Genomic DNA, 13,457 nt, shown 5'->3' on the forward strand with positions numbered 1-13,457 from the left:
AACCTATGGGTGAAAACAGGGGGGGGGGGGAACGCCGGGGTAAGAAATAAACCAAAGGACAGTATGCCGTGAAATAAACTTAACCAATGGACCCCGACCCTGAGGGGGGGGGGGGGGGGGCGGGGGGGCGGGGCAAGGGCATGTCCTGGGGGGCAGGAGCAGCCGGGGAGAGTGTCAATGAGGGAAAAAGGAGACATATGTAATACTTTCAACAATACAGAATTTAAATTTTTTTTAAAAAGTCAGAGATCTGCTGTATTAGGCATTTGTATTAGACAGAGTAATGCCCTCCTAACAATGTTCATGTCATAACCTGCAGAACCTATGAATGAGTTATGTTACCTGGCAAAAGAAGTCCCCGTGATTCAGGTGGCTCCTCTGCCTGATTTCACTGAGGACTCCGCTTGACCCCAGTTTCTAATAAGTTGACCATTAATCATATTTTCCCTTGTACATGATAAGTTTTTTTTCTCTCAGTCATTTCAAGATTTTCTCTTGTCTTTGGCTTCCAGTAGTTTGACTCTGATCTGTGTAGGTGTAGATCTACTTTTACTTATTTTACTCGGGGTTTATTGAGCTTCTGGGGTCTGTGGATGAATGTTTTCATCAACTTTTCAGTTATTATATCATTACATATTTTTCTGCCACTTTCTCTTCTAGCCTTCTGGGACGCTGATTACATGTATGTTGGTATGCTTGATATCCCACCGATCTCTGAGGCTCTGTTTATTTTTCTTTAATCTTTTTCCTCTCTGTTCTTCAGATTGAATAATTCCTAATGATCTGGATTCTTCCTTCTGTGACGCCCCTCTAGTAAGTTTTAAAATGTCTGTTAATATATATTACAACTCAAATTTTTCATTAGGTTTTTTACATGTTCATTTCTTTGTTGAGATTCTGTATTTGTTGAGTCATTGTCATTATACTGTCCTTTCATTCTTAAGCATGGTTTCCTTTAGTTCTTTGAACATATTTATAATACCTTCTTTAAAATCTTTGTCTGACTTAATGAAGCAATATGAATAACAGCTTAATTTATTATAAAAAAATCTTTTGTCTGATAAATCTAATTTCTGGGCCTACTCAGAATCAGTTTCTATTGTTTGCTTTTTTCCCCCTGAGTATGGGTCACACTTTTTTTTTAGAGTGTGATTTAGATTTTTTGTTTCTTTACATGTCTCATAATTTTTGTTGAAAGCTTGACATCTTAGATAATATACTGTAGCAACTCTGGACTCTGATTTCTTTACTCGGGTGGTTATTATTGGTTTTATCAACTTCCCTGGACTTAATCTGTAGAACTGTGTCTCCTGCAGTTTGTGGCCACTGATGTGTCTGCTCAGTTTCTTGTTTTTAATTCTTATGTTTAATTTTTAGCCTATCTTCCTAAGTCTTGTCCCTGTGTCTGCACAATTGAGCCAAGGTTATTCTCAAACACCCTAAGTTTATAAGTTCCATCCTCTATTGATGAGTCTGTGTGTAGGTTGAGGAATGCATTCAAAGTTCAGTCAATTTTCAAGTCTGCCTGACTTTTACTGTCTTCCAGGCTCTCTCGGCCGTCCCCTGTATATATGCATAGTTTCCTGGCCAATCCGGAATGTGTGGAGAGGTTGTATAGTTTTTCTATGGTTCTCGCATTTCTAGGATTTCCCCCATTAAATTTCTGGCTGGCCAGTTGCTCACCCCAACCAGGACTGCAATCTCAGGCTAGCAGAGCTGTGAGCATGTGTTTTTTCAATTTCTATTGAGTGTGCCACTTTTACTGACAACACAGCTGGGTATGGGTTTTCATCCTCAAATCCAAATAAATCCATCCCCCTCTGACAGTGAGGCTGCTGGTTTTCAAAGCTAGTATTGCCCTGCAAAATTACTAGCTAAGTGTGCTGGGCACAGGGGAGGAAGCAGCTCTAGGCATGAAGGCCGCGGACTATCATCATTTTCATATACAATTTTAGCAGTTTTTCATGAGTAAGTGCTTCTCAACTTGTTGTTTACCTTTGATTAATTTCCAATTGTCATTTTCTACAGTTTTTCCCAGTTTTATATCTTAGTTTTTGGAGTAAGAATTTGGCACCCACTCTGTAATAGTGAGAAGTCTCACCCAACATATGCTTTTACAATGCAGTCACACTGAACATCCTGTTTTGGTCACTGAAAAGTCTATCTATTCTAGATTTTCAGTCTGATTCATGCATTTGATAACTTGACTTCCTTTGGTTAATTTTCTAAATTCCCAAAATGAACTTTTGGGATCATTACCTCCTTTGACCTAGAATCCCTTTAAAAACTTAAAAAGATCTTAAGTGATTATGTCATCAGGAGACTCCTAACTTGGGCTCCTTAAGCCCTAAGGGTGCTAGAAAGTAGTAACAGTGACAGGGAGGAGCAATTAATACGTTATTTTCAATATTTCAAAAACACCACATGGAAGTTGTACAATTACCAGAGATAAGGCCAATCTAACCACAATATCCCATTTCTAAGTTTGGGGCTGGAATTATTTCAACTCAGAATAAGAATTCTGGTAATCTTATACTGATCAGAGGTTTTTGTTGGTAACTATAAATAGCACTGGTTAACAAAAGTGGAAGAGTAAGCCAATTATTACCTAATAAAGCAGTTTATTTTAAACATGGGTGTGGGTCCAAGGGAACAAAGTCACAATCAAAGGGACCTTTGGAGATAAAATAGATGGAAAACTCTTATGTGGCCCAGACCTCCCTGATTCAGAGGAGGAAACCTAAAGTTAGTCCAGTAGGCAATATGGCAAGTTATAGCAGGATCCAAACCTGTATCTATCAGCAACTCAATTTAACCTTTAAGCCTAGAAACATTACAGCACAAAGTACACAGCCACTGTCAATTAAGTTCTATGATTTAAATAATATAAACTATCAGAGGCCCAGTGCACGAAATTAGTGCACTGGTAGGGTCCCTAGCGGCTGCCGGCTGCTGGCCTGGTACTCCCTCTCTTCCCCCAGCCGGCCCTACCCCCTGGTTGAACTCCCGGACGAACTTCTGGTCCAGGGGACAATTTGCATAGTACACTTTTATTATATAAGATAGACCAGTGCTACCTAACAGAATTCTCTGCAATGATAAAAATGTTCAAGTCAGTACTGTCCAAAATGGTAGCCACAGGTCACAAGTAGCTGTGGAGGACTTGAAATGTGGCCAGTGAAACCGAGGAATTCAATTGAATTTTAATTTAATTTAATTATAGTAGCTAATGTTTGGGAGAATGAAGATAGAGACATTTGTGCCATTCATAAAATTAAATTCCTCCTCTAAGCTATCCAGAGTATAAGGCAGTTATTTTCAAACTGTAAATCATAGAATCCCTCTTAAAAAAATATATTGTTTCCTAACTAATTTAAAATGTAAACTAGCTAACAAAGTGGTGGGGCTGGAGCCCAGCTACTCTCTCCTCTACTTTCCATCCTTATTAACTCTTACCTGTCCTGACCCACCTGGGCTCTTGGGCACCTCCTCAGAACCCCTAAGACCACACTGAGCATGGTATGAAGATCACCAACAAAAAAAAATGCAGGAGAACAGAGAAGCAGGATGTAATTCCCCTAACAAATATTTACTGGGCAGCAGCTGGGAACCAAGCACTGGTCTAGACATTATAGGAGTTACACAAGAAATATAGCCTTTGAAGAGATAGGAAAAGACAATAATGTTTATCATTAACATCTTTTTTTGTTGTTGTTTAATCCTTACCTGAGGATATTTTCCCATTGGTTTTTATTTTTTTTATTTTTATTTTTGTATGCCATTGCTCATTGCAGTATTTTTTTTTTAGTTAAATCTTTATTGTTCAGATTATTACAGGTGTTCCTCTTTTTTCCCCCATAGCTCTCCTCCACCCAGTTCCCACCTCACCCTCTGCCCTTACCCCTCCCACTATCCTCATCCATAGGTGTACGATTTTTGTCCAGTCTCTTCCTGCACCCCCACACCCCTTTCCCCCCAAGAATTGTCAGTCCACTCCCGTTCCATGCCCCTGGTTCTATTATATTCACCAGTTTACTCTGTTCATCAGATTTTTTATTCATTTGATTTTTAGATTCACTTGTTGATAGATATGTATTTGCTGTTCATAATTTTTATCTTTACCTTTTTCTTCTTCCTCTTCTTAAAGAATACCTTTAAGCATTTCATATAATGCTGGTTTGGTGGTGATGGACTCCTTTAGCTTTTTCTTATTAGTGAAGCTCTTTATCTGACCTTCAATTCTGAATGATAGCTTTGCTGGATAAAGTAATCTTGCTTGTAGGTTCTTGCTATTCATCACTTTAAGTATTTCTTGCCACTCTCTTCTGGCCTGCATAGTTTCTGTTGAGAAATCAGCTGACAGTCGTATGGGTACTCCCTTGTAGGTAACTGACTTTTTTCTCTTGCTGCTTTTAAGATTCTCTCTTTGTCTTTTGCTCTTGGCATTTTAATTATGATGTGTCTTGGTGTGGTCCTCTTTGGATTCCTTTTGTTTGGGGTTCTCTGCACATCCTGGACTTGTAAGTCTATTTCTTTCACCAGGTAGGGGAAGTTTTCTGTCATTATTTCTTCAACTAGGTTTTCAATATCTTGCCCTCTCTCTTCTTCTGGCACCCCTATAATTCGGATGTTGGTACACTTGAAGTTGTCCCAGAGGCTCCTTACACTATCTTCATATTTTTGGATTCTTTTTTCTTTTTGCTTTTCCGGTTGGGTATTTTTTGTTTCTTCGTATTTCAAATCTTTGACTTGATTCTTGGGATCCTCTTGTCTGCTGTTGGATCTCTGTATATTATTCTTTATTTCAGTCAGTGTATGCTTAATTTCTAGTTGGACTTTTTTCATATCCTCAAGGGTCTCACTAAATTTATCGGCGGTTTCCAGAAAATTCTTGAAAAACCTTATAACCGTGGTTTTGAACTCTATATCCAGTCATTTGCTTTCCTCCATTTCTATCATTTGTGACCTGTTTCTTTGTCTCCACATTTTTTATGCTCCCCTGTGTTGGTAGAGTGGCTTTGTGTTCTAGGTGTCCTATAGGGCCCAGTGACTCAGCCTCCCCAATTACCTGAGGTGGACACTCTTGGTGCACCCCCTTGTGGGCTTTGTGCACAGCCTTGTTGTAGTTAAGCCTTGATTGTTGTAGGTATCACTGGGAGGAATTGACCTCCAGGCCAATTGGCTGTGAGAATCAGCTGTGTCTATGGTGGGAGAACTTCTGTGCTGAAGACACCCTTCTGGGGCAAGACTTGCTTCAGTAGGGCTTTGGTGCTCACTGAGTCTGCCCCCTGAGTGTGTTCCTTATGGATCTGAGGAGTTGTAATCTGGATGGTCCCACTCTGACAACTGGGTACACTGGCTCTGGATCTAAGGAGGTGCTAATTTAGCCTCTGCCTGAGGCTACACAGCAGGAGCTACAAAGAGATCTGCAGATTCCCCTTCCTTTTTTGGGGGTTTGGAGGTGCCCAGATGAGGCCCACCTGTGAAGCAATGCAAGCTGCTGTGGGGCCTTGGGCCTTCTCTTGGAAGTTCTGGGTCTGTCCGGCCCAGCTGCAATTTTTTAGGTAATTTTCAGGTTGCAAAGGGCCAGGGCATTCATATGCAAAAGCTTCTGCGGAAGCCTGGGTGGGGCGGGGTCTCAGGGAATCAACAGGGCAGAGCAAGCAGCTATGGCTGATCCTCTGCCCTGCCCTAAGGGGCCCCGAGTCTCAGTGTCCCGGTAATTGCTGCAAGCACCTCTGAGAGAAAGCAGCCCTCGAGTTCCGAGTTCTGCCCGCTGCCAGACAGTCCAGTTTCTCCCCGTATGAGTCCTGGGTCCCCAGAGACTTCCCGGAACTAAAGTTCAGAGCAGTCGGGAGCTTGTGATTCCCTCCCGATTCAAAAAGACAGCTGCGTCCTCTCGCGCTCGAGCCTCTTTACCTCTGCACTTTACTTCCACACCTCCTCTGAGTCTCAGTGTGCTTTTCTCTTTCCTTCTAGTTGTAGAATTTCCACTCAGCCAGCCTTCCTGTAGTTCTGGATGATGTCCGTTTTGTCTCTTTGTTGTATTTTTGAAATTGTTGTCGGAGGCAGCAATTTCCGGTGTTTACCTATGCCGCCATCTTGGTTTCTCTCTTTTTTAAAAAAATATATTTTATTGATTTTTTACAGAGAGGAAGGGAGAGGGATAGAGAGTTAGAAACATTGATGATAGAGAAACATCGATCAGCCGCCTCCTGCACACCCCCTACTGGGGATGTGCCCGCAACCAAGGTACATGCCCTTGACCGGAATCGAACCTGGGACCCTTCAGTCCGCAGGCTGACGCTCTATCCACTGAGCCCAACTGGTTAGAGCTCCCATTGCTTTTTAGAGAGAGTGGAAGAGAGAGGTAAAGACAGAGAGAAATATCAATGTGAGAGAAACATATCAATTGGTTGCCTCCTGCATGAGCCCGGACCAGGGCCTGGGCCAGGGAGGAGCCTGCAGCCAAGGTACATGCCCTTGACCGTAATCGAACCCAGGACCCTTCCGTCTGCAGGCTCACGCTAAGACAAACCGACTAGGGCTATCATTAACATCTTAACCAAATGCTGCCCATACCTTATCTCATTTTGTCTTCATATTAGCCCTATGAAGTATTATTATCCTCATTGCACAGTTGGTATTCTAGGCTCTGAGAGAGAAATAGCTCACCCCAAAGCACACACACAATTGGTGAGAAGGAGCTGGGCCCAGATCTGCCTTCCCCAGAGCTGCTTGTGTACCTCCCGGGCTCACCATCCAGATGAGGACGTTGTCATGCCTTTGAAGGCTCAAGTGAGCTCCTTTGGGAAGTGGAAATGTGAGAAATAATATTACTCTATGAGGGTTAAACTGTCTATGGATCAAAGAGGAGCTGTCTACAAGTAGCTCCCAGGCTCAGAAGCTTCTACTGTCTCCAGATGGAATATATTCAATGTCTAAATAGAGTTGTCAGATGGGCTGGGGGTGGGTCAGCCAAGGAAGATCAGGCAAGGAGAGGCCACGGCAGATACAGACAAGGCAGACAGGAGCACAGTCAGGGGACTGGAACTTGGCTGAGGAAGTGAGTAATTTCTAACCCAGAGGCAGGCTCCCAGGGCGTCTGGCTGCAAGATGAATGCGTCAATGTGACATTGTGATATAATATGAGATATCTATTTGGTCTTCCTTCCCAGTTCCTGGCATGAGCTCCTAAAATGCTTGTAATTTCCTGAGTGATAGGGGTTATAGGAGCATCTTCTGTTGTAGACTCGGTCTCAGTCTCCAGTTCTTGACACAGGAGTTTCTAAGGCCCTTGAAATCTCTGAAGTTGTAAGAGTGTCCCCTAAATGGCTTCATAATGGGAACAGAGTTCCAAAAGACCAAGGCATGATCTCAGCCTCATCCCCCAACCTCCAGGGCGTGGAGAAAGAATGGAGGTTGAGGTAATCACCAATGGCCAATGATTTGATCCATCACGTCCACATGATGGAACCTCCATAAAGCTCTACATGACAGGGTTTGGAGAGCATCCATGATGGGGAACACATCAAGGCACTGGAAGGGTGATGTGCCAGGAAAGGCATGGACGCTCTGTGGCCCCAATTCCCCATCATACCTGCCCTAAGCATCTTTTCCATTTGACTGCTTCTGAGTTGTATCCTTTATAACAAACCAGGAAGAGTAAGTAAACTGTTTTCTTAAGTTCTATAAGTTTTCTAGCAAATTATCAAGCTTGAGGAGGGGATCATGGGAATCCCTGATGAATAGCCAGTCACTCAGAAATATAGGAGGCCTAGACATACGATTGGCTCTGAAGTGGAGGCCATCTCTTGGGACTGAGCCCTTAAACTGGGTCTAACTCCAGGTAGTTAGTGTGAGAATTGAGTTAAATTGTAGGACTCCCAGTTGGTGTCTACAGAGAATTGGATAATTGTTTGGTGTGGAAAACTCCCACATTTGGTATCAGAAGTATTTTGAGTAGCAATGGATCATAGTAACCAGCCTCTCGAGCTGGAAGCCAGAGAATCTTCTGGTCTTCCATCTCCCCAAGCTCTGTGTCCAGGCTCCCCATGCCCCTCTCATGAGCAGCCTGCGAGATGACAACATGCCAGCTGATGGGACTTTTCTTTCCTTGGTGATGCCTGTCATTGCAATTCTTCCAGAAGGCCCTGACTGCTGATCCAGGCCATCCAGCTATGGTTCATACTACTTTTTTACCCTAGAGCCCTCTATTCTCAGCTGTTCCAACCTCGGAGAAGAATAGGAGCTAATGAGCAAGTCTACCACCTGAGAGGTTTCTATCCTTGGACAGGACTTTCTCATGGTGAGTTTTAAAAGAAGCTACTTACAATGGCTTCCCATGAACTTTTTTTTTTTAATTTATTGATGAGAGAGAGAGAGATTGGTTGTTCCACGTATTTATGCATTCATTGGTTGCTTCTTGTAAGTGCCCTGACCAGAGGTCGAACCTGCAACTTTGGCATATCAGGATGATCCACTGAGCAACCTGGCCAGTGCCTCCCATGAACTTTTGACCACAGGAAGCAAATGTGTTAATTGAATTGTGAGATTCAGGTTTGAGTGACCAGCAGAGCTCAGTGACTCTACATGGGCCCAGAAGTTAGATTTAGCAAAGACTTCACAGCAGCTATTATAAATATGTTGAAAGAATCACTGGAAACTATGATAACAATGACTCAATAGAGAGGTAGAAACAATAAAAAAAGAACCAACTGGGACATTCATTTCTGGCATAATGGGGTAAGGAAGTCAACACATCCTCTCTCAGAAACTATAAACCTGGAGAAAACAGTCAAAACATATAACATTTACTTCTTAAAACTGAGGAACCCTTTGTTCAGAAGTATAGGTGAGAAGTCACCTAGTAAATGGAAAAAGTTGAAACACCCGAAGATGAAGCAGATTCTCCCCCCGCCACCCTCCCCCCCCCCACTTGACTTGCTGACTCCTTTGATTGGTCTGCAGAACCCCCTTGAGAACCACAGCAATGAACCAATACCTGGTGTTTGGGGGTTTACCTCAGGCTTTCGGGGCCTTTAAAACCCTAGGATCAGGTTCTAGGTTATCTAGTAATAATCTCATTCCCAGCTGGCCTAGCTTTAGCTCAGTGGATCTTACTAGAGCCAACACTCCCCACCCCCCAGACCTTTTTCATGATAATTAAAAAGCATTATAAAAAAGAAAGAGAGAGCATTACAAAAACATTTATAAAAAGGGGATGTTGGGTCTCACAGAGTTGACAACCACCAACTTAGACAATATTCTTATCACTTCCATCTTCTCTTTATTATTTTCATTCAATGGGGGGTGGGGGCTTGATAAAACATTCACCAATAAGAGGAAATATGGCTAAGTACAATTAAATGCCAAAGTCAATGGTTTAATAGGCACCTAGGAAGAATGCTTTTAAAAGGTTGCCTAGTGGAGGCTGGAATAATTAGGGAGGTTTCCTGGAAATGGGACTTTACGCAGGACTTTCGTGGGGGAGTAGGACTTGCAGGACTGAGGCGGGAACCTCTCCCAGAGCTTTGCACAGAGGGAGGACTCCGCGGATTTTCTGAATGCAGAGAGGAGCGCAGCCTTAGCCCAGACATCATGCAGCCACACCAGGCAACCACGGAGGGACATGGTGCCGTTGTGCATGTTTTGCTTTCTAAGGGTCTTCGAGGGATTTTATGGATTTCATTGTTACAGCACTTGGATGATTTATGTTTATTATCATAGCCTATCACTGCTGCTGAGGAATAAATGTTTAATTTTCTAACTTAGAGACACTAACATGATAATATGAGAGTCATTCGTTTAAATATAAAGATTGCAGATCTTGGTAATAATAGTAGGAGACACTCAGTTTGTCATAAGCCACTGCTTGTTAACAATTAACATTTCCAAACACAATGATTTGAATGTTCTGTACTCGAGCCAATCACATTAAGGTTCTGACTAGTTAGTCCCCCACATCTGGATGATTTTGACTGCAAATATTTTAAAAAAGAAAGAAAGAAAGAAAGAAAGAAACCCAAATGAAATTGATTTTTAAAATAAGGACATTTCTAATGTCCCAGAAGAGAGTTGCAGAGATAGGGCAGCTCCAAGGCTCATAGAATCAGTGATTCGCTGCAGTTCCCAAGGATGCCGGCTCTTTCCACCTTTTTTAGTGACCCTAGAGTTTCAGTGTGGCCTCAGAGGCTGGCTACATTCGTGGTCCTGAGCTGGCTGCCACTGTTGCCAGCTTATATACAGAAGTCCAGAGATAGAAAAGGCAGTGTTAGTGTCTTGGTTATCTTTTCAAGCTTGAAACAAAGCCTCCTAGAAACACTCCCAGAAGGTTTTCCCTCAAATTACATGGGCCAGAATTGCATGACATGCTCATACTTGAACCAATAGCTTGGCAAAGGGAATGAGACCAGTCTGTTGGGTTTGATACCATCCATATTCATCCTGTGGAGCTGAGGAGGGGCCCATCCTACGTGGAAGGAGATGGCTGCTCTGGACAGAGGGAACAAATCAGGCTTCTGACGACAACGAGGGAGCAGGGGAAGCCTGTGGAGGAGGCGACAGCAGCGTCTGCCACAACCAGGGACTTCCACGTGGTTTCTGCAGAGCATTGTTCAGAAGAAGTGCAGGAAAAGGAAATTCTTTGATCAAATAAACTTGAAAAATGGGCCATAATCACCTTCCTGGAAATTCACATTGTCGTCAGCATATTAAACGCTCTGAGAAAGCCTGTTCTTTGCCTTTAATCCAGATTTTTCCAGAGGTATTTTACCATGTAAACTTTTGTCTGTGAAAATCTATGAACAACCCAACAGAAGTAGCGTTCCATGAGACATCTGTTTGTGGGACCTGGGCTGGATATTGGCTATTCGTACAGCTTCTGTAGCAGTAGTTCAAGTTAGATTTAGGTGTTAATAGGTTTTATGTGCCGGTACATTTATAAAAAGAACTTTAGACAGTTTTATTTTGGCATGTTTTGCTACTTTTTAAAAAAGAGCATAAAGATGTTGCAGAATTCATTTGTTCCCTTCTCTGAATCAGAAAGGGTGTGGTGGCTGCAGTGGGCTGGAGACTGACTTGTTTGCTGCAACTCGATCTGGTGAAAAGATCTAGATCCTAGATCCATTGTTTTCATTACTTAGCCTCTGGAGCAAACAAAAGTTAATTCTGTTGGCCAGGGTGAGTTCCAGATAAGATGTCCAGCCTTTCTATTATTTTGTTTTCTCACAGAACAGGGAGACAAGAACAATCCAAGTCATATGGTACTTCAACCACCCCAAGGGCAACATAGTGGTTAATAGTTTTCTACAGTGAGGGTGTAGGGCAGCAGTTCTCAACCTGTGGGTCTCGACCCCTTTGGGGGTCAAACAACCCTTTCACAGGGGTCGCCTAAGACCATACGAAAAAACATATATAATTACATATTGTTTTTGTGATTAATCACTATGCTTTAATTATGTTCAATTTGTAACAATGAAAATACATCCTGCATATCAGATATTTACGTTACGATTCATAACAGTAGCAAAATTGCAGTTATGAAGTAGCAACGAAAATAATTTTATGGTTGGGGGTCACCACAACATGAGGAACTGTATTAAAGGGTCGCGGCATTAGGAAGGTTGAGAACCACTGGTGTAGGGGCTCAGAGCTAGTCCCTCCAAGATGTGCCTCTGTGCCGTGCAGATTGTTTTGGCTAAAGGCAATTTTAGCTTCAGGATCAAGAGAAACCTCTGCCCCTCCCTTTAATTACCTGGAAGAATTTGAATTGGGGTTCTTGACGGTAATAAGAGATTATCAGTGATAACCTCTTCCACTCACCCTATGGCAGGGCAAACCATTTACTAAACACCTGCTGTTCTTATCATCCTGCATGGACCCTGGGAAGCCTCCGAGGTGCATTACCTCCTCCCTGGCTCAGAATGTCGTATACCTCGATCCCCCTGTCTGTCTCTGGACCTCTCCTCATGTGGGGTCTCTGACCCTCTGGGGTTCCATGTATTCAATTCGGTTATTTTCTCTTGCTAATGTGTCTCACGTCTATTTGATTGGTAGGCCAGCCAGAAGAACCTTGGGGGTAGAGAAAATCTGTTCCTCCCTCAGGTTTTGTGGCCTCACTTACGTCACTAACCACTTAGGAGAGTTTCAACTTAGGAAGTCGTTTCATATGCCCAACCGGAATCTTCTGTAGCTCACTCAGCACATGTATTGAATGTTCATTCCATGAATAAGATGCTGGGCCTCTCGAAGATGAACAGAAACAGAAACACGTTCCTCGCTTTAACCAGTGCTCTATCTCGTTGGTGTCCATACAAGTCCAAATATTAAAGGGACAAAAGAGTAGCTCAAGGATGTAGGGCAACTTCACACGAAGAGTCAGCAGCCAGTGTTGAGACTACATGAGACACAGCCTGAATTTCTGCTTAACAACTTAGTTTCCTGTGTCCAGGCCTCGCTAGAAATAAATAACACGCTTTCAACAATTGTACAAGAACTTTTCACATCATTTAGTTGGCAGGAGCCCCACTTTAAGGATCGTTTTCTTTTGGATCATCTTCATATGAAAATTCTCATGAATTGCAAATAAGTAATTATATATGAAAACTATATATGCACATATATTACAATCAATGCTAGGCTCCTTGTTCGTGCCAAAAGAGCTTTCCATATACATAGTGTGGGTGGAGAAGCAAATATAAATCTATTCCTTGCTTAAGCAGAAAAAACGCGTAGAATTTTTAAGCCATTGGAAAATCAAGTGGTTTTTTTTTTGGGGGGGGGGGAAGATTTTTAGATATATGGGTAGAGTGATAATGTTCATGATTTAAAAAGCTTAATATAATATGTTTCTACAGATATGTGAGGGGTAATATGCCCTTTGAGTGTTGTGGACCCACCTCTTCTGCTCGCTCCCGTTTTCACTGGAACCTTCTCATTCCTTTGGCCTTGCGGTCCATGTCTTGCTCAGTTTAAATGACGCTTCCAGCACTTTCTCCCAAGTGCAGGACTTTCTGGAAGGGAACTTTGTTTTATTGGTTTGAAGTTTGGGCCCAGACTGCTCCAGCTCCATCAGGCCTTTCCACCGTGGCACACTCCCCAGCAGACTGGAGTCCTGGAACCGCCAGACTCACCCACAGAGGGCTGCTCTGATCAGTGGGACCCCTCACGCTGTCCACTCACACAGAGAGGATCTCCTTTCTCTCTTCCCTCGTCTCCTGTTAATGGGCCAGACCTTCCAAACCTGGCAGATAAGGGCTAAGAGGCAAAGTTGAGGAGTTGTTTTTGTTCCTGGCAATCTTTTGCATATGAATGGCACAAAAGCATTTTGTAGCTGAGGAGTTTTGCAAATCTCTGGACCATGACTTTATGAGATCTGATCACTCTGAGTTGGAAGCACAGATGGTAATTTATGAGAGCCACAGCGGGGAAATGGAGGAATTATGTTCTCTTTGGAT

This window comes from Myotis lucifugus, unplaced genomic scaffold (assembly GCF_000147115.1).
Source record: "Myotis lucifugus unplaced genomic scaffold, Myoluc2.0 scaffold_11, whole genome shotgun sequence".
NCBI classification, from domain to species: domain Eukaryota; kingdom Metazoa; phylum Chordata; class Mammalia; order Chiroptera; family Vespertilionidae; genus Myotis; species Myotis lucifugus.